Source organism: Chrysemys picta, chromosome 6 (assembly GCF_011386835.1).
Source record: "Chrysemys picta bellii isolate R12L10 chromosome 6, ASM1138683v2, whole genome shotgun sequence".
Lineage (NCBI taxonomy): Eukaryota > Metazoa > Chordata > Testudines > Emydidae > Chrysemys > Chrysemys picta.
The window spans coordinates 124,738,771-124,762,944 of NC_088796.1; the positions used below are offsets into that span (position 1 = coordinate 124,738,771).

General features: G+C 46.3%; 2 long non-coding RNA genes across 2 annotated transcripts; one reads left to right on the forward strand and one right to left on the reverse strand.

Annotated features, from left to right (window-relative positions):
• Window positions 1-10,986: 10,986 nt before the first annotated feature.
• On the forward strand, window positions 10,987-14,427 carry LOC122174575 (uncharacterized). Its single transcript, XR_006176609.2, has 3 exons — window positions 10,987-11,067; window positions 11,723-11,827; window positions 14,000-14,427. It is a non-coding gene; the product is annotated as an uncharacterized LOC122174575 (long non-coding RNA).
• On the reverse strand, window positions 14,427-23,912 carry LOC112058644 (uncharacterized). The gene is made up of 3 exons (XR_256972.4): window positions 22,327-23,912; window positions 21,334-21,440; window positions 14,427-15,234 (listed from the first exon to the last, which is right to left on the reverse strand). It is a non-coding gene; the product is annotated as an uncharacterized LOC112058644 (long non-coding RNA).
• Window positions 23,913-24,174: the final 262 nt, after the last annotated feature.

Sequence of the window (24,174 nt, forward strand, 5' to 3'; positions counted from 1 at the left end):
TAAGCTACTCATTACCCTTATTAAAAACGGAGGCAAAACATTTGTTTAGGTATTGGGCCATACCTTAATTATCTTTAATCTTCACCCTAACATCAATGCTTAGGGGTCCCACTTTTTTTTCCTTGTTTTTTTTATTTATATGGCTACAGAATCTTTTACTATTGGTTTTAATTTTCTTTGCAAAGTCCAACTCTGCTTGGCTTTTGGGAGTTCTCACGTTTCCCCTACACATTCTCATCTCCAAGAGGTAGCTTTCCTTGCTGATCCTTCTCATCCTTGTAGGCTTTCTGCTTTCTCTTAATTACCTGTTTGAGATGCTTGCTTATCCAGTTTGGTCTGCAACCTTTCCCTGTGATTCCCCCCCTCCCCACTTGCTTGGGAGGCAGGATTCAGATAGCTTCTGCAACTTTGACTTAAAGATCCTTGAATTCTTCAACCCAGTCCACTTCCCCAATGAATTCTCTGAATTTTGTAAAGTTTGCCGCTTTGAAATCAAGGATCCTAGTTGAAGACCTATTTTTGTTCATCCTTCCATTTAGTTTAAACTGAATTAGCTCATGATCACTTGAACAAAGGTTGTTTTCTACAACCAGTTCTTCTATGAGGTCCTCGCTACTTACCAATACTAAATCTAAAATGGCATCACCTCTTCACAAGCTGGTTCTTGCAGTCACATGCTTCCACTGGCCACTTTCTTCACCCAGCATCTGCAAGTCTTGAATTTTCCATTCACCTTCCCTCCATCATCTGCTCAAATCCCCTTAGAAACTCAAGCATAGTTTCCACCTGCATCTCCAAACCTCGAATCTTCTCTTCCATCTGCTCTATCAAGCGGCACTTCATAACAAAAAAACACTTTTCAGGATAACGTACATGCTTCAGCTTCTACATCCGGTCATCTTCACCATCTTTTCCATTTCTTGGGTCACTACCACAGCTGCCTCTGTAGTTCTAATAGCCTCCCCTCCGAAGCTCCTGTTGCAAAGAAAAAAGAAAACACACACAAACAAAACATTCCCCTCCCTACAGTTCCCCTTACAAATTCCCACTCACACTCCCCCATTTCCAGCTCTGTTTGCTGGCTTCTGTGTCACTGTTCCCTCTGTCCCTACTGCAGTCAGACCCTGAGAGGGTCCTAATTAATAGGGCCATACTAAATTCATGAGCCATTTTGGTCAATTTCACAGTCATAGGATTTAAAAAATTGTAAATTCCATGATTTCAGCTCTTTAAATCTGAAATTTCATGGTGTTGCCATTGTAGGGGTCCTGACCCCAAAAAGAGTTGGGGGGAGGTTGCAGAAGTAAGGGTGGCAGTACCATGCCATGCCATCCTTACTTCTGCACTCCTGCTGGCGGGGCGCTGCCTTCAGAGCTGGGCACCTGGCCAACAGTCGCTGCTCTCCGGCTGCCCAGCTCTGAAGACAGCACAGAAGTAAGGGCGGCAATACTGTGACCCCCCTAAAATAACCTTGTGACCCCCCTGCAACTCCTTTTGGGTCAGGACCCCCAATTTGAGAAAGGCTGGTCTTCCCCATGAAATCTGTATAGTATAGGGTAAACGCACACAAAAGACCAGATTTCACGGTCCGTGACACGTTTTTCATGGCCCCGAATTCAGTAGGGCCCTACTAATAGATAACATCCCATGTCTAGATCCTAGTCTAGACAAAGCCTTTGAGACGTGGACGAGGCCCTAGTCTGGGATTGCAGAGACCCAGGCTCTGTTCCTGGCTCTGACCAGTTGTGTGGTCATTAGCAGGTGTTTGGAATTGGGAAACTAGGTTGACGGTTGGTTTTTGCAGATGAATCAAATTTCTTGGGGCGGGTTGGGAAACAGAATGCGGTTAATGCAGGGACAGCCAGGCGGAGTAGGTGAGTCCCATCTTATAAAGAGGAATTTCACAATCACTGGAAGTCCACAAAGGGGGAAACGGGAGAGTTGTCTTAAGAAGAGGCCAATTTAAGGGCCCAATCCTGTGCTCTTTATTCCATCAATGCTCCCCTTGGGGGGAAGTGGCCCTGTGCACACCAGCCTGAGTAAGGGACAGTTGGGAGCTGGGCTGTGCCAGAGCAGGACAGGGGCTGACTTGAGTCAAAGGCACCATCTGGTCTTAGCTCCCTATTTGCTCCAGAGAGGAAGTCATCTGCACCAGCCCTCCCCTGCAGTGCTGGCCCAGTGCATTGGGAGAGCCAAGACTCTTCCCATCCACCTGCTCAGGAGTGGGTGTAGTGGCTTGCTGGCCTCCGTATTGCCCTGCACAGCCACACTCACGACTAACGGGAGTGTTAGCTGTGTACAGCAATCACCACCAGGCGCTCGGTGTGGATCTCTCCAGCTGGAACAGTGGCCATCGGGGCGTGTGGAGAGCCTCAGACCCTGGCCCTTGGTCTGGGAAGGGAGTTCACCCAGCAACCCTCGCTCCACACGGAGTCTGAGCACCCTCGTGGGAGGGAGTGAATTTACACCTTCTTTGCATGAGGAATGTGTGGAGGGGAAGGGGCAGGAAGGGACGGAGAGGGGAGCTGGGGGCCAGTGGCAGCCCATCCTACAGCAGCATGAAGGATATACCTAGTTACAAGTCATGGCTGTGTTACCTTAGTGGGAAGACACTGTTTGTTCTAGAACTGGTCAAAATTTGTTCAACTATTTCAATTAAAAATTTTAATTCATTTTTTTAAAATGAAGACAAACGGCTAGCTGACCGCCGCAAACATTTTCATTTTGGTCAAAATTATCCAGTTTTCAATTAAAATTTTTGATTGTTTATCCCGCCTCCCCCTTTTTCTGTGCAAAATATAGGGGGAAGGGAGAATGAGGTGGCGGTGGGCGTAGAAGGTGGAATCACAGCCAAGCTACCCCCTCATGGCTGGACGTCGCATAGCAGCGCTCTTCTTCTCAGTGGCCTTTGCCAAAGGTTGCTCCTGTGATCTCTCTTCGTGTGACTCGGCCCTCCAGCCAGGTCACGTTTTAGTCCCTGCCTTCCAGGGTAACAGGAAGTCCAACAAATAACAGTCCAATGCCTTTACAAAAGGTAAGGCCCTCGTTCTGGGCCCCACGGTCCTCAGACCCTTCTCTCAGGGTTTTAACTCATCCTTAGGCTCTTGTCGAGGGCCTCACAACACCACATCAGTGGCTGGTAGAGGAAACAAGGTTCCTGTCTAGGGACCCTTTAACCAGCAGCCAGGGTTTGCTCCTTCAGTCTCCTTGCAGTTCCGTCCCTGGACGTAGCCTGTCAGCAGGCCTCTCCCACAGTCTGTCTAGGTTCACCCATTTCTCAGGGCCAGGACTTACAGGGCTATCGCTGGAATCCCCCACGACATCCCCAACCAAAAAGTATCAACTCCTACCTTCCTGAGGCTCGGACTTTCATCTGTCGTAAGCTCCCCTTGCTCTGTTCCTCCATGCAACCCCTCCCAGGGCTCTCTCCCTGGAAGTCTAGACCCTGCCTGTTTGCAAGGGCACATCCCCAGGGCCTGCTCCACCCTGGTGGCTGCTCTGGGTCTCTCCTAGCCTCTTGCCAGACCTCTCTCCTCAGGAAAGGTTCCTGGGCCAACTCTCCTTCCTGGTCTTTTCATTCTCTAGTCCTGGACAGTGACTACAGAATTCCTCTCACTCTTATACTCCTCAGCCAACTCCTTCCCCAGCTAGACTTCCTCTCTAGGTAAGCCCGGCCCACCCTCCAGGTGCAGCCAGGTGGGTTAACTGGCTTCTCTCCAGCCCCCATTAACCCTTCACTGCCATGTAAGGTAGACACCCCATCACAATGGGAGACACCCCCCCCTCCCAAAAAAAACAACCCACTCTTCCAAAACTGAGAAGTTTTGGGGATTCAGTGAACTGAAAAACCCCAAACATTCCATGAAAAATTGCAAATGGACAACAGTGTATTGTGGAAAACATCCGGCCTTTTCCATCCGGCCTATTTATTCCTGCACGTTCAGCCTTGCATGCTGGTTTTTCTGTGGCCAGGTAGGAATTTCAGACAGTCTCTCCTGCCCCTTGCCCTAACACACATCTGGAGTAGAACAAACATTCGAAACCGCTGCTCTTCCCCGTGCCCCCAGCAATGCTTTATTACAAAAACAGCCACTGACGCCTTTTGTTTCAATTAAATTGTTTGTTTCACAACATGGAAAGCTTATCAGTTTTCTCTGAGGGTGCAACTCCCAAGTATTGTATGAGTTAGCTGGAGGGGGGAGACAAGCCTGACTAACTCCCTGTGGTTCTTTTATTTGCAACAAGTGCTGAGAAATACAGCTCTCTCTGCAGCACATTCTGGGGAAGTTTTATTGCTTCTGCTTCTCCCCATGGATTCCAGTCGCCTCCTGTGCGTTACTTATGTCCTAAATGTAAAAATAAACTCCCCCTCCTTCTCCTGGAGTGGGATTCCCTTTTTAAGCCCCGGGTAGCTTGATGGCCGCCATCTTGGCTGGCAGATTGTAAATAGGGTGACCAGACAGCAAGTGTGAAAAAATCGGGACGGGGTGGGGGGTAATAGGAGCCTATATAAGAAAAAGCCCCAAATATCAGGATTGTCCCTATATAATCGGGACATCTGGTCACCCTAACTGTAAACTAGTGACCTTTTGAGCTAAAAGACATGAATTTCTAGTGCTCGAGCTAAAGAACTAGCCCAGTGGTCCCCAACCTTTTCCGTGGGGCGGGCGCCGGACGACTAGTCGCCGAGGACCGTGGCCACCGGACAAGCAGTCGCCGAAATGCTGCCGTGAAGCGACAACGTCAAGAGGCATTGCCGCTGAAATGCCGCCAAAATTCGTGAGGCGGCAACGTCAAGAGGCATCACTGCCGAAATGCTGCCGAAATTCGCACCGCATTGTGGACCCCTGAACTATCCCCTTGAGCCAAGAGCTGTTACAGACCCGTTTCCCATGTGGGTCAGAGCTAACAGGGTCATGTAGCACCCACTGAGCAGTGGGGTACATAGGCATAACTCCATTGGTGTGCCTCTGCTGTTGGGCAGGGCATAGAGCCTATTCAAGGCATGGGCCTTGGTCTCCTACATGGATCTGAGAGACTTGGGGACAGGCCCATGCGGTTCATGCCATGGTGGGAAAACGCTGTCCTGCCCCCACAAAACAGGTGGCGGGAGGACATTGGGAGGGAACCTCATGGAATGTCTCCTTCCCCCATTTCCTGTGAGGGAGGGGCAGCCTGGCATCCGTAAAATGACTCCGCTGTCGATGCCCTCGTGGCCCAAACCAACTAATGCAAGGGGCTCAACCTAGGCTTCGAAGAGTCTTTGGGGCCCCTCAGTAGGCTGGCTCTCGGGCTGCCGAGCCCCCACCAGCTCCCACTGTTTTTGCTTCAGCATTTGCATTTCACAGAGGGTTTGAAATGAGCAGAGCTGCCAGCTGCCAGACCTGTTCCCCCAAAGGGGATTTTGTTGTTGTTTAAAACTGAATATCTTCAACCGAAACAGATCTTTCCCCCCACAGAATTTTCCATTCAGTCAAAAAGTCTGGTTTTTAAACAAGTTTTTCAGCCATTTCCAGAGCCTAAACTCCCTTTGGATCTTTAGAAATTCCTGCCTGAAAAATCAGGTGAATCCATGGATCTGTCCTGAGGGCATGGTCCTCCAAGATCAGGCCTTCTCGAAACAAGACTCCTTGAGACAAGACTGGTTTCAGAGTAGCAGCCGTGTTAGTCTGTATCTGCAAAAAGAACAGGAGTACTTGTGGCACCTTAGAGACTAACACATTTATTTGAGCATAAGCTTTTGTGGGCTAAAACCCACTTCATCAGATGCATAGAATGGAACATATAGTAAGAAGATATATACATCCAGAGAACACGGACAGGTGAAAATAGCCATACCAACTGTAAGAGGCTAATTAATTAAGATGAGCTAATATCAGCAGGAGAAAAAAAAACTGTGATAATCAAGATGGCCCATTTCAGACAGTTGACAAGAAGGTGTGAGGATACTTAACATGGGGAAATAGATTCAATATGTGTAATGACCCGGCCACTCCCAGTCTCTATTCAAACCCAAGTTAATGGTATCTAGTTTACATATTAATTCAAGCTCTGCAGTTTCTCGTTGGAGTCTGTTTCTGAAGCTTTTCTGTTGCAAAATTGCCACCTTTAAGTCTGTTACTGAGTGACCAGAGAGGTTGAAGTGTTCTCCTACGATCTTTCGACGGAAGCAGCTGGAAGCCAGTAGGCTGGGAGCAAGGGAGGCTATTGCCTACTGCATGTAGATTTTAGAAAACCATCTAACTTCTACCACGCTGCATTTGAAAATGAAGTTAGGGTTTCCAAAATTGAATCTTTTCCATTGCCCGACTCACCAGGCTAAAAAGAAAGAAGCGGAGCATTTGAAATGGAATCAGTCAGTACTGAGTAGGACGAATGACACAGGCTGAAGTGAAGAATGTGTAAATAAAGTTTTGGAAAGTAAAATTCAAGGAGAAAGTGAAGACTGCCATAAGTATTAATTAAATGAGGCAATTTAATTAATTAATTAACTGGCAGCAATGCTAGAGAGATAGTGGCATTCTCTTCCCAGTAGAATAACAGCCTGTTATATTAACACAATAACAAGGGTGGATTGAAGCATATAAAATATGCGTGTTTGTGCTGCAGTCCTCACATGGGCCCTATGCTCACCCATCTCACTGGAAACAAAGAGAGAAGGAAAACTGTCAGCTCTGAGTAAGGCTTCTGCGCCTTCTGACTTGCTGTCATTTATCTGCCTGAAACAGCTTTTGTTTGAAACGTGACAGCTGTCAGAGGGCTCGTAATGACTGAATTCAGGATCGCTGAATGCTCAGGGGAAAAAAAAATCTCACCAACTGAAACAAAAAGAGAAAGGGTGGGATCCTGGCTCCATTGAAGACCATTGGAATTTTGCCACTGATTTCAATAGGGCCAGGATTTCACCCAATAAGCATCCTAGACTGGCAATGATTTTGTTTAATTCTGTGTTATACCAAAGAACTGAAGCAATAAACTTAAGGCAGAAGAAATCTGGCTGCTTTGCAAACCCCGTTTGAATATGTGTTTTTTATGACCATTCCCAAGTAATCTGTCTTGCTATGTCACCATTCTTACTCACACAAGACTTCTACTGGACCGGGTTCTATGGTGGAACAGCTGACTCAGAGTTGCATTCTGTAGGTTTTGATCCAGAGAGCTGTTCCATTAGGGCAGACACTCACTGTCGGTATCAGTCTTTAGGCATTTGCATACTCGGATCTTGGAAATAGTCTGGGTGAACTCCTGGCTCCATTGAAGTCAATGGCCAGACGCCCAGGGATTCACTGGGATTGGATTTCACCCCAAATATTGACAGGTGGAGATACTTGATATTTTTAAAAATGTTGAAAAGTCAACAAAAAGCATCATCAAGCTGGTAGAAAATTCAACATTTTGACTTCAAAAAATTGTGAAAAAATGTTCACCATTTTTGTGAAACAGGGTTCATGAAATTCGCTCTCACTGTTTTGGTGACCATGTTGTGTGAAAAAATGCATCATTTTTCATTAAAAGAATTCACATTTTTGTGAAAAACAAAATCAGTTTACATGGAAAAAAACCTCACCAATTTTCCTGGGGGAAAAAACCACACTTTTTTTCCTTAAATGCACAATTTTTTGTGAAACACATTTCACTAATTTTCATCCAGCTCTTAAAGTGGCTCTAGTTCATAGGGCCAATTTGACCCAATAATAATGGATCTGAGCCTTTGTTAAATGCTTAAACCAAATTATAGTTGAATCATTTTATCTGCTCCAAAAAGATGTGTGTTTGGATAGCATTTTTTCCCATTGGTTTCAATTTCTACATTCCAATGGGCTTGTGGATTCTAAACAGGGAGGGCTGAAATACCATGAAAAAGAGCGTTTTGGTGGCATTTTTGGCCCAGCTAATATAGAATATAAATAGCTAGTTCTAGCTTTTATCAGTAGATTTCAAAGCACTTTACAAAGGAGGTCAATATCATTACCCCATTTTACAGATGGGAAAGCTGAGGCATAGAGTGGAAAAGTGACTTGCCCGAGGTCACCAAGCAGGCCCTTGGAGAGTCAGGAATAGAACACAGGTCTCCTGAGGCTACGTCCTCACTACGGGGGGGGGGGGGGGGGGGGGTTGATTTAAGATACGCAAATTCAGCTACGCAAATAACATAGCTGAATTCGACATATTGGAACCGACTTACCCCACTGTGAGGACAGTGGCAAATCGACCTCCGCGGCTCTCCCGTCGACGGCGCTTACTCCTACCTCCGCTGGTGGAGTAGAAGCGTCGATTCGGGGATCGATTGTTGCGTCCCGACGAGACGCGATAATTCGATCCCCAAGAGATCGATTTCTACCCGCCGATTCAGGCGGGTAGTGTAGACCTGCCCTGAGTCCTAAGTCAGTGCGCTATCCACTAGGCAACACTGCCTCTCTAGGTACCAGAAATCTTGCATTCAATTTTTATTGCTCTGCCTTCATTTTCTGACCCTTTATTGCATACATATGAAAGTTCTACAATGGACAATATACTTCTTGTAAACTCCCCTCGCTATTCACCAAAGCCCTGGCAAATTATGTGTGTGCTCCATATTTCTAGAGTGCTGAGCTAAATCCTTTTGGAGTTGTATTCTTATTAAAGATTCTCTATTGCTTCTCTTCCCTAGCGTCAGATGGTTCGCTATAGCTTCAGCACTGAATGATCGTTATTATAAAAATATTCTTCAGGAAAATAATATACAGTATGGAGTCTTATCATTGCACTTTGCATTGGTATCAAGGAGTGAGTTCTTTCTGGTAAAACTTTACAGCCCTTTATATTATTCTCTGACACTTGTGTTCAACTCAGTTTCATTACAGTCATTAAAACTCTGGGAAGTGTCTCAAAAACAACGTTCCTAAACGGTCATGACTGTTGGGTGGTCCAGAATCAAAGTTTTTCAGAATTCCCCCCCCCCCCCCCCCCCAGAAATTGCAAAATTTCGGCTTTTTGTTCTGATTCTGAATGAAAAAAATGTGTCAAATTTCCTGCAGAATGGAAATTCCACTCCCCCCCCCAGCTCTAATTATAACCCATGTTTAATAGATGGGGAAACTGAGGCCGCAAATGGACACACACACACACGCAGTCAGAGAGTAGAAGTCAGGATCCCAAATCCCAGTCCTTGCCGCTATAGCCCCTAAATCATGCAGCTCTTTCTAGTCAAGTATTATTGAAGATTCAGTATCAAAGGGTTAACAAATAACACAGGGACCGGCTACCTTTGGCACGCGGCTCTTCAGGGTAAGCACCCTGGCAGGCCGGGCTGGTTTGTTTACTGCCGTGACCGCAGGTTTGGCCGATTGCGGCTCCCACTGGCCGCAGTTCGCTGCTCTAGGCCAATGGGAGCTGCTGGAAGCAGCGGGGGCCAAGGGAGGTGCTGGCCGCCCTTCCTGAAGCCCCCATTGGCCTGGAGCGGCGAACTGCGGCCAGTGGGAGCCGTGATTTGCCGAACCTGCCGACGCGGCAGGTAAACAAACCGGCCCGGCCCGCCAGGTGCTTACCCTGGGGAGCTGCGTGCCAAAGGTTGCCAATCCCTGAAATAACATATTACCTTACTCCTAGGCACCATCCTTTCTTGTGCAATTTCCTGCTAGCCAGGGAAGTTCCATCCTTAAAATCCAAATCATCAGGAAAAGTTTAAGAGAAAGAAATAGTTAGCTACGCTGTATGAATTTCACAGCGATAGCAAATCGTTCCATCTGGCACCAGGTCATTTTGAATCCCCAGCGATAACTAGAGGCATGCAAAAATTGTCCTCAAATGGATATAATAGCTGCAAATGGAGTCTCCTGCAGTATTTCCAGTTCTTTGTGCTTTCTACTGCATTAATGTATTTGAACTTGGTGAAAATTATCAATAATGATAGCATGGGATGCGACAGAACTGTGCTCTTAATTTCGCTTGCTTAAGATTTTACCTGATGGCATGATGAGTCACGAATTACCATGAAATGATACAACAGAAGTCTAAAAAGTGAGGTTGCCCTCCAGAAAATAAATACATTACAGACGGTGAGATGCTCAGATACTTTAGTTATGGGAGCCAGATAGATAGAGAAATACATCATCTGATCAAATTTGACCCCTTAGAACAATCAATTTGGTTATGCCTACTAATAAAGTACTGCAGTATTTTGAAGGATCATATCACAGTTTCTAACACAAACCATAATCTACAAAACGACTGCTGAAAGTTTTAATATGCAATTATCCTGTGGAACTCATTGCCACAAGACATCATTGAAATTAAGAGCTTAGTGAGATTGCACAAGGGATTGTCGATTTCCCTGGATAAGAAAACGAACGGCTTCGTTGGCAGAGCTGGCTGAAAATACCAATCATTTTTTGTGGGAAATTTCAAAACCTTTTTTCATTTTCATCAAAATTGCCTGTGAAAAATGTTCAGCTTTCAAAAACAGTTCTCAATAAAAACACAAAATATTGTGAGACTCATGAGAAAAATTGTGAGAATCAGCAACATTGTTTACTGGCCAAGGAAGTGTTTGGTTAACAGCCAGCTTAGTGTTCAGAAGATAAATATGGCACCCAAGATTTTAAAAAGTGGGGGGGTCTACAGTTAATCTCCTAACATAAAATTTTACGAAGACCCTATTTAGGCTTCCAAGTTACTTAGCCTTAGATCCTCAAAGGTATTTAGGAGCCTAATTCCCAGTGGGCTCCTAAATACCTTTGCAGATTGGCACTTTAGGCTCTTTTGAAAATATATTACTTCTAAATTCTTATGTAGGTGTCTAAATAGTTGGCCTGATTTTCCAAGTGCTGAGCACCCGGCAGCTCCCACTGACTTGAAAAAACCCAGCACCTGGGGACTTCAGCATTTTTGAAAAACAGGCCAGCTATTTGAACACCTAAATATGGAGTGATTTCAATGGAGTCAGGCCAGCGAATGAGGCTCAGTACAGAAATAGATATAAATACATCCTGGTATGTTACACAATCACATCACCTCCATGTCTGGGAAAAGATATTAACAGTCCCTCTTGTGGCTGTTAGATTCCAGAACCTGAGTCTTTCATGGCCTGTGAGTACAAACAAATTCTCAGAAATCTTAAAGACATCAGATATGTAAGGGAAAAATCGTCTCTGGTGTGTGCTTTTCAGCGCCGGAGCAGTGAGGGGACAAGATACGTTGCCCCTGCAGAGAATTCAGACCGGCAATTAGACGTGCATAGTGCGAATATTAACTTAATCATTCAAAACGTTCCTGAGGATTTCTAGATTATTTCAGATTTCCCACACTAGTGCTGGGTCTTTGCATTTGGCCTCTGTTTAGGCGACAGCTCCCCTGGCAGGCATCCTGGTAGGGTGGGCAGATGCGCCCGCAGCACAGGGGGCAGTGCGATCTAGTGGATGGGGCAGTGGATGGGAGTCAGGAGAGCCGGGCTCTATTCGGAGCTTGGCTGCTGTCAGGCAATCACTTCGGCTCTCTGAGCCTTCGTTCCCCCTCCCACCCTTTGTCTGTCTTAACTATTAAGACTGAAAGCTCTTCGGGGCAGGGTTTGTCTCCCACTATAAGTATGTACAGCGCCTTGCACTGTGGAGCCTTGTTCTCATTTGGGGCACCTAGACATTACAAGGGATGAAATCTCTCCTAGTAAATCCCCTGGAAAGAGGCCAGTCCGTTCATTAGTATTTAATGTTTGAGTTGATCAATATGGAATTACTTTGTGCCCCAGTGGATAGAGCACTGGACTGGGATGCAGGACACCTTGGTTCTATTGCCGGCTCTGCATCTGGATGACCTGGCATTCAGCTCTCCCACGGGTCCATCTCACAGCAAGGTTGGAATGTCACATTCTGGTTCGTTTGTGCTTGTTTGTCTCACACCAGCCTTTTGCCCTAAAGGAGGGGTGGAAAGTCAGACATCTCACTCTGTTATAGGAACGTAAGATCAGCTGAGATGATTTTAAGACATTAATCGTACTAAATAGTCATAAACTCCTTGGGTGGATGTAGCCAATGGACCTGTGTGTGTATGCACACGTCTTAATTCTAATTGTGTAGGATAAAGCTCCTGCCTGCATTTAAGAAAAGCTATTTCTATTGCTGTATGCTTTTAGGGCAAGTCACTGCCTCTCCGTGCCTCAGTTTCCCCATCTGACAGTGACCTCCCTTGTAAAGAGCTGGGAGATCGGCTGATGGAAAGCATGGTGTAAGTGATAGGAATGATTAATACTGGAGCCAATTCCCTGCAACCTTTATCCAGGCCAAACTGGTCACTCACATGGGTAGCTCGATACCTGGGCTTGTTGTAGATGGCTTGGTCCCAAAGCAACATGTTACGCTCCCCAGGGGCACCCAGGGCTTTGGGGCACCTCTCTACCACCAGCCCTTAGCATGAGGGAGTCTTGTCTGTATCTTCCAGGCATCAGCTTCCTGTCTCTCTCAGTCACAGGCAACACAAGCACCTCCCTCTCAGCCCACGCGGGCTCCGCTGTCCCTCCTGCAGGCGAGCGATAGGCGCGACAACGCCCAAGCCCTCGAGTGTCCCCCTGCGGTGCCCAGCCCCTGGATGCTCACAGAATTACCAGAGCCGTTGGTCCCAAAGGAACACTACACCCCAGCTTCCTAGTTACACCACAGAACACAGCTTAGCTCGCCGCACCTACCTATGTCTGTAGTGAAAACAAGAATACATTCACTGAACTAAGAGCAGAGCACCAAAAGAGCAAGTAGGATTCATGGGAACAAAGGATTGCATGTAAAATAAAACCATAACATACATTCTAGAACTTAAACTTAATGAACAAGCTGCCATCTGTCTAATAAGGTCCTGCTTACCCAAAGCCCTTCCCACTGGCTGGGACCCTCCTTGCATGAGATTCAGGTCTGCTGGCAACTTGTCTCCCCGCAATGAAGGGTCTCTACATTAGGAGCCTAATACCTTTGAGGATCTGGGCCTAGATTTAGGTTCCCAGGTCCTTTTGAAAATCCCACTAGACACCTCTCTGCATCTTTAGACACTTAAATACCTGGCTCTAAAGTCTTATGTTTGGCAGGAAAGCTCCCACCTACTCTAGGAACAAACTCACTCCCAAATCCATTGGCAAATTGATCTCGCTGTAGGAATACAAGTGTGAGCTATTCTGGACCATTGCAAACACCCCTTTTTTGACCTTTTCTCAGGGGGATTTGTAGAGCTCTGCCAATATTTATTTCCCCATTACCCAGTTCTCATACATCTACAAAGGTTTCTACTTTGCATCAGAGGGAGCAATCAACAACATACATTTAAAATGTACGGAACATAGATGCCTGGTGCCTCCCCATACTGGGGCAGCAGAAGCTAAAGGGGAGGACATGTGACTGCCACAAGTGTCTCTTCCCAGCCCCACACAATGTCACTTGTGGGGGGAAAGGGACTCTGTCCTTCACAGGGATGGAAGGTACTTCAGGTGGTCATCTAGTCTAACCCCCTGCTCAAGAAAGGGCCAACCCCAACTAAATCCCCAAATGGCCTCCTCAAGGATTGAACTCACAACCCCGGGTTTAGCAGGCTAATGCGCAAACCACTGAGCTATCCCTTCCACTACACTGGCTCTCCCTGGCAGCCAAGCCTGGATGGGGAGCAGGACAGAGCCACTCCAGGTCACTGCTCCGTGCAGTGTAGCCAGCTGCCTGGGAGAGAGCCCGGCTGGGGAGGGGCAGCGGCAGCTTCCGGGGACAGGGGCTGAGCATGCTGGGGAGCAAGGGGGGGCTCCAGCTCTCTCGGCCGCTGTCCCCAGAAGCCGAACCCGCGCAGGTGGAGCCCACCGCTGCAGCCAGGTGCTCTCCCAGGCAGCGCCTGCGCTGTACCGGGCAGCATCCCAATGGCTGGAATAGGCTCTGGCCTCACCCCTTCTGCTCCCTGCCCGGGCTGGCTGCTGAGAGGGGGGCTCTCGACTCCTCAAACTCCCCACCACCTGCCTCATTTATTGTCAAAGATTTGTATCTTCCTTTTCTTATTCCCCCAGGAGAAACTGGAGGGCACAGTGTTCGTGTCTGTTTCCAGTATCCGTGTGCTGCTTTTGCCAAAGGGACGATTTTAACAAAGCCCCTTTCTATACTCAAGGCACGCTGCGATTTTCACGCTGATGCAGAAAAGAGGGGAAAAAACCAAAGGGAACCAAACGGCTGTGGACTGAGTGTAGCTGCATTAGTCAAAACGGAGCTTGCAGGAGCTTTCAATATACACCTGCATGAGGATTCGTCTTCTGTTCCAATCGCTCTCGGCCGAAAGCATTAAATCATGCGAAATGAAAAACGTGCAGCAGGCTGAAATTACAAACTTGGTCTATTTTTTTGTTTAAAATGAGAAATCATATGTCATGTCACTTAGAGTGAAAGCTAACTTAATATATTCCCTTAAAAGCCAAGGAGTATAATTTGGCTGTCATAAAAACCCACAGATTATAAAACGTGTTTTGTGATGTAGTTTGAATGGACTCACTGTGGCCTCCATATATGGTAAAACTGTCAAAGAGATGGTAAATAACATATAATTTGTGAACCGAACGAGTCAATCGGTAACCTGCTGCTGAAATAAGATGGGGCTCGAGCTCTGAAAGGGCACTCCATGGCTTTTTGTTTCTCTGCCACCACAGATCGCTGCTGAATGGGGTCCATGGGGCAGAGGCGATAGTTAGGCAGAGGGAACCATGATTAAGGCTGTAAGAAAGCGGCGCCAGTTTGGTTCAGAAGTTGCGGCCGCAGTTAAAGTGGTGGTTTCGGTGTGGTCAGTTCAAGTACCGTTAAAAAACAACAGATACAAAATGGCCGCCCCCCCCATCATGGTGGGCAGGTGTGTGTAGAGGGGCCCTCAAAGCAGAGGCGTGGTGGGGTACAGGGTAGGGTGGGCTTCAGAACAGAGATGTAGGGGCCATTCAGGCCAGAGGGGTGGAGGGTTTGTGAGGCCGGCTGGGGGCTGCAAGACCTAAACTCTTGTTTTGTAGCTGAGTAGATGTTGAGTTGGTGTGGGGTTAATCTGAGGAGCGCAGCACCCGTCAGGATGCCCACAATAAACCTGCTCCACAGAACTGTTGAAACAGTGAAACAGCAACAGAGGAGAAATGCACAAATGTTCCAAGCTGGTGATTTCAGCAAGCCACCTGCTGAACCTGCTGAGGGGTGTTGGGTGGAGTAGGCACAGCTCACGCTGCTGGATGAGCAGAAAGACAACAGGGTGAACTGCATGGGTGAAATCCTGGGCCTGTTGAAACGAAAACAAAATAGGATTTCACCCTCTGTGCTAAACAGAAAGCCCTCCTACCTGGAAGTGCCTCATTATACCAAGTTCCTCCCAGAGCCTCTCCTGGGCCTCTCGGGAACTAGAGGACCAAGAACTCTATGAATTTAACTCCTCTCTCCACCCCGTTCCACTGGCTTATGCGGAACATCAGGGGACAGTGCTGGAGGCAGCCAGATACGCCCGCCCCATGGGAACATCATGTTGAATACAACTGCGGGGATGCCACGGCCAGCCCTGAGCCACTAAACGTTTGCAGACTCCACAAAGTCTGCTAGGGACTTTGCTATTGATTTCACACAAAAGGCGCTCAGATAGCATGGTGATGGGCAGCAATAAAGCTTAGCTAGGCTCCTAAACACCTTTGAAAATTTAGCCCGGGGAGACTAAGGTCCAGATCCCCAAAGGTATTTAGGCACCTAACGCCCATCAATCCTTCCTTTGTCTTAAGAATAATTATATTACAATGTTACGCTAGGTGCTGTACAAATGCAAAGATAGCGGCAGCTCTATGTGTGGAGAATATAAGAGTGAACGAGAGAGAGAGAGAAAGGTAGCTGGTTCACGCTGAGCTTAAGCAGTCAAAAAAAGTGTAGGCTCATTGATTTAACAAACCATCTATAAATAGACAATTAAATCACGCAGCCTTTTCCGGAAGCCCTAGTGTGTGAAGAGCGTGGCTGATCGCTGTGGAATCGGCTAAAAGTCACCTTTGTGGCAGCATTCTATTTACACCGTTATGCACACAAGTTCCTTATTATATTGCCTTGAGGGATTCAGATCTATATTTTCTCGATGAAGTAAGAAAAGCATTAAAGTGCATTTGGTATTTTTAATACAGCGACAGTGTCAGAGAAAGTCAATCCCGAGAGTTAGACACGCTTTTACAACCCAAACAGCCGTTCCTAATGTAGGGCCCAGTTCTGCCTGCCTTATTTGCATAGCGTAGGACCTTATTCTGCGAGTCGGGACTGTGTACAGAGTAACAGTGACAAAGTCAGGCCCTTGGTTTTCTCAGGATCGATTAGATCAGGGTACAGTGCCATTCACGTCAATGGAGCTATGCTAATTCACACCAGCTCGGGATCTGGCCCATTGTTTGTAAACTGACACTGTATTTACCTGGTAATGCAGCAGCTGTTACAGCTGCTGTATGAACAACTGTGGTGCTTTACTCCTGGTGAGTTACAAGGAGCTGACGTCACAGCCTCAATGGGAACGACTAACGCGGGTGTCTTTTTATAGTCTGTGTTTCTAGCACAGGCCATGCAACAGCGATCTCGGGCTCAGCAGAGACAGAGGCAGATTTTAATGCAGATAGCTAAAAAAAAACTAGACCCCTTCAGACGTAGAAATTACCAGTGCCCAAAGCTATGAGGCGGCAATACGTGCATGTTGGCAAGGTTCTCAGGATACCCGGGTCCCACTCCTAGCTCTTCCTGTGACTGTGGGCCAGTCACCTCCCCTCTCTGTCCCACCATTTCCCTTCCTACCCTTTAGCTTGTCTATGTAGGCTGTAAGTGTAACGCCAACAGACCCCGGTTGTCGGTGGGTGGGATTGAACCTGGGGCTTCTGGAGCTTAGTGCATAAGTTAAAAGCCAACACACACACACACACACACACACACACACACACCCCTCTCTCAGCTGGAGCCTCTGGGAACTGCTGGAATAATAATTTTTCTGGGAACAAAACTTCAAAGGCCTCATCCAAAGCCCACTGCAGTTAATGGGAAATTTTGAGTCGGGCCCTAAAAGAAAGTAGCGCACCTGTTTCTGCTCCTCTCTCTGCAAGAACGTAGGCAACACCTGAATTGGATTTCGCGTTTAGAGAGCAGTCAGTATGGACTCCAAGTGAAAGTAGCATCTCTTCCACATGTGTCCACCCTGTTGTTCTAAAAGCCTCATTCTGCCTAGAAAAGTGCTCTGCCCCCTGCCCCCCCAGTGCGCCGTAGGAAATGCATCCTTTCAGTGTGCTAAGCTGGGGGGTGGATGTGATGATGCATCACAGCGGTTACACTCTCAACAGCCTGTCACACATGGCTGCAGTGACAGATTGCAGCGACCTGCTGGTGAAACGGGGCTCAGTGCAGAGTGTGATATATTTGAAGGGTTGAGCACAGTGCTGCGTCAGTTGATGTGAATTCGCAGGTACAGTTCTTTAAGCAGTTGAATATGTTGAATTGGTTACATAGTGGTTACCGTGTTCCTTCTTCTGCAGTACAAGAGTGAGCGAGCCATCGTGACTCCAGCTCCATCTGTGTTTCTAATTGGGGATTTGTGCTAACTCTACCGCATGCAATGATTAGCAACAAGGACTTCAAGAGCCTTCCATGAATCAGAGTAGCAAAACAATCGATGACAATGCTTGCAGCCCCGAGGGGGAGAGAGGAGTCTGCTACAACTGTGGGAGCTCCGAACTATTGAACTGACAGCAGCGGGGTGAAATGGCAGGATCTGCTGGAGACATGGAAGCCTTCGACAGTGCCATGGAGGACTGGCCCACATGTATCGAGAGGCTGGAGCAGTATTTTGAAGTAAATGAGATTCCCTCAGAAAATCATGGAACAGCAATACTGAGTGAGATGGGAGGAAAAGTGCACAGTTTAGTACCCACAGTCTGATCACCCAAGAGACGCCAGCAAGCAAAACCTTTTGAGAGAGAGTGCAAATTGTCCAAGAGCTCTTGGGACCCAAGCCACTGATTATGGCAGAAAGGTTCAACGGCGTCAACTTGAAGGAGAATCTATTTCCTCTTCTGTGACAGAGATAAAAAGATTGTCCGAACACTGTGCTTTTAAGGATGGGCTTAAGAGACAGATTTGTGTGTGGCCTGCTTAACAAAGCATACAGAGGCAGCTCAACTAAGGAAAATCTTACCTTTAAACACAGTAGAAATTGGAGTTGTGATGGCAAGGGCGACAAGGGATGCAATAGAATTGAATACCAAAACTAAAACTGAAGTAGGAATGCATAAACTATCTATAACTCAAGGCAAGAGTCGGTCCGCTCACCAGACAGATGCTATTGGTGTGGAAAAGGGTTCCACACTCCTTCTGACTGCTGAGGTGAAGATGCATATTGCAGACACTAATTAAAAAAAAAAAGGGGGGGGCATTTTCAAGTGGTTTGTTGCACCAAGAAAAATAAGAAAAAGAGACCAAATCAGGGTATCGAAAAAGGAATATCAATGTACACTCTGTTGACAGAGGCAGTGGTGACACAGAGTGTGAGAGTGGAGTAACCAGCCTAGATATATGTTAGTGTAAATAAAAATAATAAAAATCTGGTTGACACCCTCGATGGCAGGAAAAACATTCAAAAACGGAATTGGGGACAGGCTCCGTTATCTCACGTTCGAAATATGAGAAAACTTGAAAATATCAGATTGTGGGAAACAATGATGTTGCTAAAAACATGTACGGGAGAAAAGATGGTGCTAGTTGGAGTGATGCAAGAGAATGTGGAGTATAACAATAAGCAATGATTATTAGACTTATATGTCATTGAGATGGAGAGACCGGCCCTGTAGGGCCACGAATGAATACATAAAGTTCCTCTCGATAGGAATTCTCTAAAGATGCTGCAGTCATTGTCAGCAAACTCCAGTAAAACAATTCAACAGCCGCAGGAAGGGATATTAAGTCAGGCACTGGAACTCTAAAACACATGAAGACTAAGCTAATCCTAGCTGAGAAAGTGCAGCCCCAGTTTCACAGAGCTTGATCTGTCCCTTACAGTATTCACTTGAAGGTAGATGCTGAATTGGAACGTCTGGAAAGAAAGGCCATACTTCCAAAAGTGGCCTGGAACAAGTGGGGAACGCCTATCCTTCCAGTTATAAAAAAGTGTGGTGTAGAAAGGGTGTGTGGAGATTTTAAAGGTCACCATAAACCCTGTGCCGAAAGTTGAAATTTAGCCTGTGTTGAACTGAAGACATTTTTGCTACACTGGCAGGGGGACAATGATTCAGGAAAACTGATTTGTCACAGACCTACCTACAAGTGGAAGCTGAGAAAGAATCTGAACCATACCTCACAATCAAGACACAAGGCACAAAAAGTTTGTACCAGTAGAACAAGCTAGTGTTTGGTGTTACTTCAGCTCCTGCTCTATGGCCATGGGCAGCGGACCAAGTTTAAAAGTTATCCTGAGAAGAGTGGTATTTGGATGACATTATTGTGACTCATGGAAGTGATGAAGAACATTTGGAAACCATGAAAAGGGCATTAAAATGTCTAGAAGAATACGGGTTATGAGCCAATTGCATAAAATACAATTTTTTCCAAGGACTCGACAGCTTATTGTGGGCGTGTTATTGATGCACAAGGCCTACATAAATCTCAGGAGAAGGTTAAAGCATGTCATGCTTTCTCACGAGGAATAGGGACTGTTATATCGCGCACTGTGCCAGGTGGCACTGAGAGACCCATAGCATTTTCCTCCAGATCGCTCACAGCGAGAGAATGCAACTGTGCACAAATGGATAAGGAGGCTTTACATTTGGTAGGGGATGTGAAGAAATTCCACCCATACCTAGAAGAGAAGAAATTTATCCCTAATACAGACCACCAATCCCTAGTAGCAATCCTTTATCTGAGGAAGGGAGTTTCTGTGACAGCGGCAGTACATATCCAACCCTAGGCTCTCTTCTTACCTTGGTTCCAGCCTGGGCTGGAACATCTCCACCACAATTAAATGGTCCCTTAGCCTAAGCCATGCAAGTCTGAGTCAGTTGGTATGGGCCAGCCGCGGTTTTTAACTGCAGTGTAGACATACCCTAAGAGGACCAAAAGAATGCCACCAAGGCTAAAGGGAGAATAATGGAGGCCGTTATAGGTAAAAAGGCATTTGAAAGTGAAATTCTAGTGAGCTTAATAGAAAGGTGCACAAGCTGACGGGTTAAGTATAATAAAGGCAGGCCAAGAAAGAATTTGAGAAGCAACTGGCTAAAGATGCAAAAACTAACACCAAGACATTTTTTTACGTACATCAGAAGCAAGAAGCCCGTGAAACAGGCCGTGGGGTCACCAAACCACCAAGGTGCTAAAGGAGCACTCAAGAAGACAAGGCCATTGAAAAGAAGTTACGGGAATCTTTTGCATCGGTCTTCACTGCAGACGTTGTCGGAGAGATACCCACAGAGCTTTACTTTTTTTGGTGATAAATCTGAAGTATTGTCCCACATGGATGACCCAGCAGTAGAGGTTTTAGAAAAAAATTGATAATTTAAAGAGTAATAAGTCACCAGGACCAGAAGGTATTCCCCAATGAGTTCTGAAGGAACTCAAATGTGAAATTGCAGAACTACTAATAACCTATTGCTGAAACAAGCCTCTGTACCAGATGACCAGAAGGTAGCTAATAGTAATACAGATTTTTAAAACAATACTCCACAGGTGATCCTGACAGTTAGAGGCTGGTGAGCCTAACTTCAGTACCAGGCAAATTGGTGGACGCTATAGTAAGGAACAGAATTATCAGACACATAGACAAATCTAATTTGTTGGGGAAGAGGCAACATGACTTTTGTAAAGGGAAATCATGCCTCACCAATCTACTAGAAGTCTTTGAGGGTGTCAATATGTCAACAAGCATGTAGATAAGAGTGAAAAAATCAATATAGTGTACTTGGATTTTCAGAGACCCTTTGACAAGGTCCCTCACCAAAGGCTCTTAAGGAAACTAAAAGTCATGGAATAAGATGGAAGGTCCCCTCATGGATCAGTAACTGGTTAAGAAATAGGAAACAAAGGGCAGGAATAAATGGTCAGTTTTCACAATGGAGAAAGGTAAACAGTGGGGTCCCCAAAAGATCTGTACTGGAACCATTGCTGTTAAACGTATTCATAAAATATCTGGAACAGGGAGCGAACAGTGAAATGGCAAAGTTTGCAGCTGATACAAAATTATTCAAGATAGTTAAGTCTAAAGCCGACTGTGAAGATTTACAGGGGGATCTCACAAAACTGGGTGACTGGGTAACAAAGTGGCAGATGAAATTTAAGATTGATAAAGTACAAAATATCGCACACTGGAAAAAGTAATCCCAACTATACATACCAAATGATGGGGTCTAAATTAGCTGGTGCCACTCAAGAGAGATCTCGGCGTCACCGTGGATAGTTCTCTGAGAACTTCTGCTCAATGTGCAGCCGCAATCAAAATGGCTAACAGTATGTTAGGAACCATTAGGAAAGGAATAGATAATAAAACAGAAAAATGTCACAATGTCACTATATAAATCCATAGTACACCCACACCTTGAATACTGCTTACGATTCTGGTCGCCCTTCTCAAAAAATATATTAGAATTAGAAAAGGTGCAGAGAAGGGCAACAAAAATTATTAGGCCGTATGGAACGACTTCCATCTGAGGAGAGATTAAAATGTCTGGGACAGTTCAGCTTAGAAAAGAGACAAGTAAGGGCAGGGGGACATGACCAAGGTCTATAATATCATGAACGGTGTGAAGAAAGTGAAAATGTTATTTACCCTTTTCCCACAAAACAAAAACCAGGGGTCACCCAATGAAATTAACAGGCAGCGGGTTTAATTCAAACAAGGGGAAATACTTCTTCACACCATGCACAATTAACCTGTGGAACTTGTTGCCATGGGATGTGGTGAAGGCCAAAAGTGTAAGTGGGTTCAAAACAGAATTGGATAAGTTCATGGAGGATAGATCCATCAATCGCTACTAGCCAAGATGGTCATGGACGCAACCCCATGTTTGGTGGCAACCCTAAACCTCTGTCTGCCTGAAGCTGGGAGGGTAACACCAGCTGCCGGCTCTGTACACTCCCCTGAAGCTCTGCATTGGCCACTATCTAAGACTGGATCCTGGGCTAGAAGGACCATTGGTCTCACCCAGTATGGCCGTTTCTATGAGTCAGAGGTCGGACTGGGAACCAAATACTCTCCAAAGCCCTGCTCACAAAATAAACTCCACCCCATGTGAATCACTCACATGAGACACCACTTGCAGTGGTCTATCCAGATGTTCAAAATAGGAGCATGCAGCTATCTGAGCGATGCACACAAGCCCACGCTTACCTGTAAATGTGTGCTTCAGTGCTTTCGATGTTCATGGGCTAAAGCATTTTGCTGATTCAGGGCCCAAACCAGGAAGCAAATAACTCATCTAGGCGCAATGAAAAGAGAAGAGTCCATCCCAAATAGTTACCCAGGGTAAAGCCCTGAAACTGCCCCCATTACAGCCAGTAGGACCTCAATAGGAGGAGGACTGGCTGTGTGAGAATCCAGCCAATATACACCTGCTAACTAGATATAGGTCTGAACCAACTCTTTAGAGCCAAATAGCCTGAAATTTGGGAATGCCTGGATTAGGATCCAGGCATTTGAGTTAAGCCTCTTTCTGCCTCTACCTTTAAGACCCAGATTTTTGGGTCCAAGACCATCCCCAAAGGACAAGGCAGATGTTAATTGTATGTGATTGAAGTAGAACTGGTTGGAAAATTATATTTTTTTCCTGTGAATAATTTCAATGAAAACAAAATCTTTTTTCATTTTTGTCAATATTTTTCTTCAAAATGTTACAGGTTTTTTGTCAGAAACTGAACTTTTTTGGGTTCTGGCAACCAAAACCCAACATTTTTCAGTTTAAAGTGTTGGGTTATGGTTGCAGAACAGTAAAAATTGTTCTGTTTTGGGATTTCAATTAAAAGTGAAAAGTTAATTGACAAAATGAATCCCCCCTCCCCCATGAATGATTTTCAACTCAATGGAAAATCAGTTTTCTGGAGGGGAACTAAAGAAGAGTCTAAATGGAAAATTTTCCAGGTTTCCTAGGTTAAAGTTTGAAATATACTGTATTATCTCATTATATTGTGCAACATTTCCTCTTTGCCACAATACCGTATGTGTCTAGTTGAAGGTATTAGCTACTCACTCTGAAATTACCCAGAGTCACTTCATAACCTCTTCGTACCTGAGTGCTCAACAAGGCAAACAGCCCATTCCTGTCAGACCTGAAGAAGAGTTCTGAGTGGCTCAAAAGCTTGTCTCTTTCACTAGCAGAAGTTGGTCAATAAAAGATTACCTCACCTACCTTGTCTCTCATATGCTGGGACCAACACGGTTATACCACCACTGCATAAGGCCAGCTGGCTGACAGTTTGCCACTGATCACTGCAGTGTTGAAGCTGCCATTTGTACGAATGGTTTCTCTTTTTAGCTGACAGATGGGCCAATGTGACAGGCTGCCAAACCAGGACAGCTGGTGAAGGAAGTGGAGGGAGGAGCACACCACACAACCGGGGATCCATCAGGGAAAGATCTTTCGATGCCCAGGAAAGGAGAGGCTGCCTTTGATCACTATAGAGACCATGTGGGTGAGGTGATACCTTTTATTTGACCAGCTTCTGAGCTCACACAGAGCGCTTCTTGAGGTCTGGGGAAGGAACTCCCAGCATCACAGCAAAATGAAGGGTGGAGTAGATTGCTTAGCACGAGTAGTTAGCACATATTGTGAGGGACATCAAATGGATCAGACCCACTGGGGCAGCGGGCTTGGGTAGCGCACAAACAGTTTCAGTTGGAAGGAGACTCAGGTGCCTGTTGATTTGGGATCTCATTAGTGACGCTGACCAACCGTCACGATGTTCTCATTAATGGCCAAGTTCTCTCTCCATCAGGGCCGGCTCTAGCTTTTTTGCTGCCCCAAGCAGCAAAAAAAAGCACCGCTCCCCAGCCGCCCCACCGAGCGCCGCGCCGCCCCCAGCCAAGCGCCGCCAGAACCCGCCCCAGAGCGCCGCCCCCCGCGCCGCCCCCCTGCCGAGCGCCGTGCGCCAGAGCCCACCCACCCCTGCGCCGAGCGCCGCCGGAACCCCCCCCCCGAGTGCCGAGCCCCGCGACGCCCCCCCCCACCGCCGAGCGCCGCCA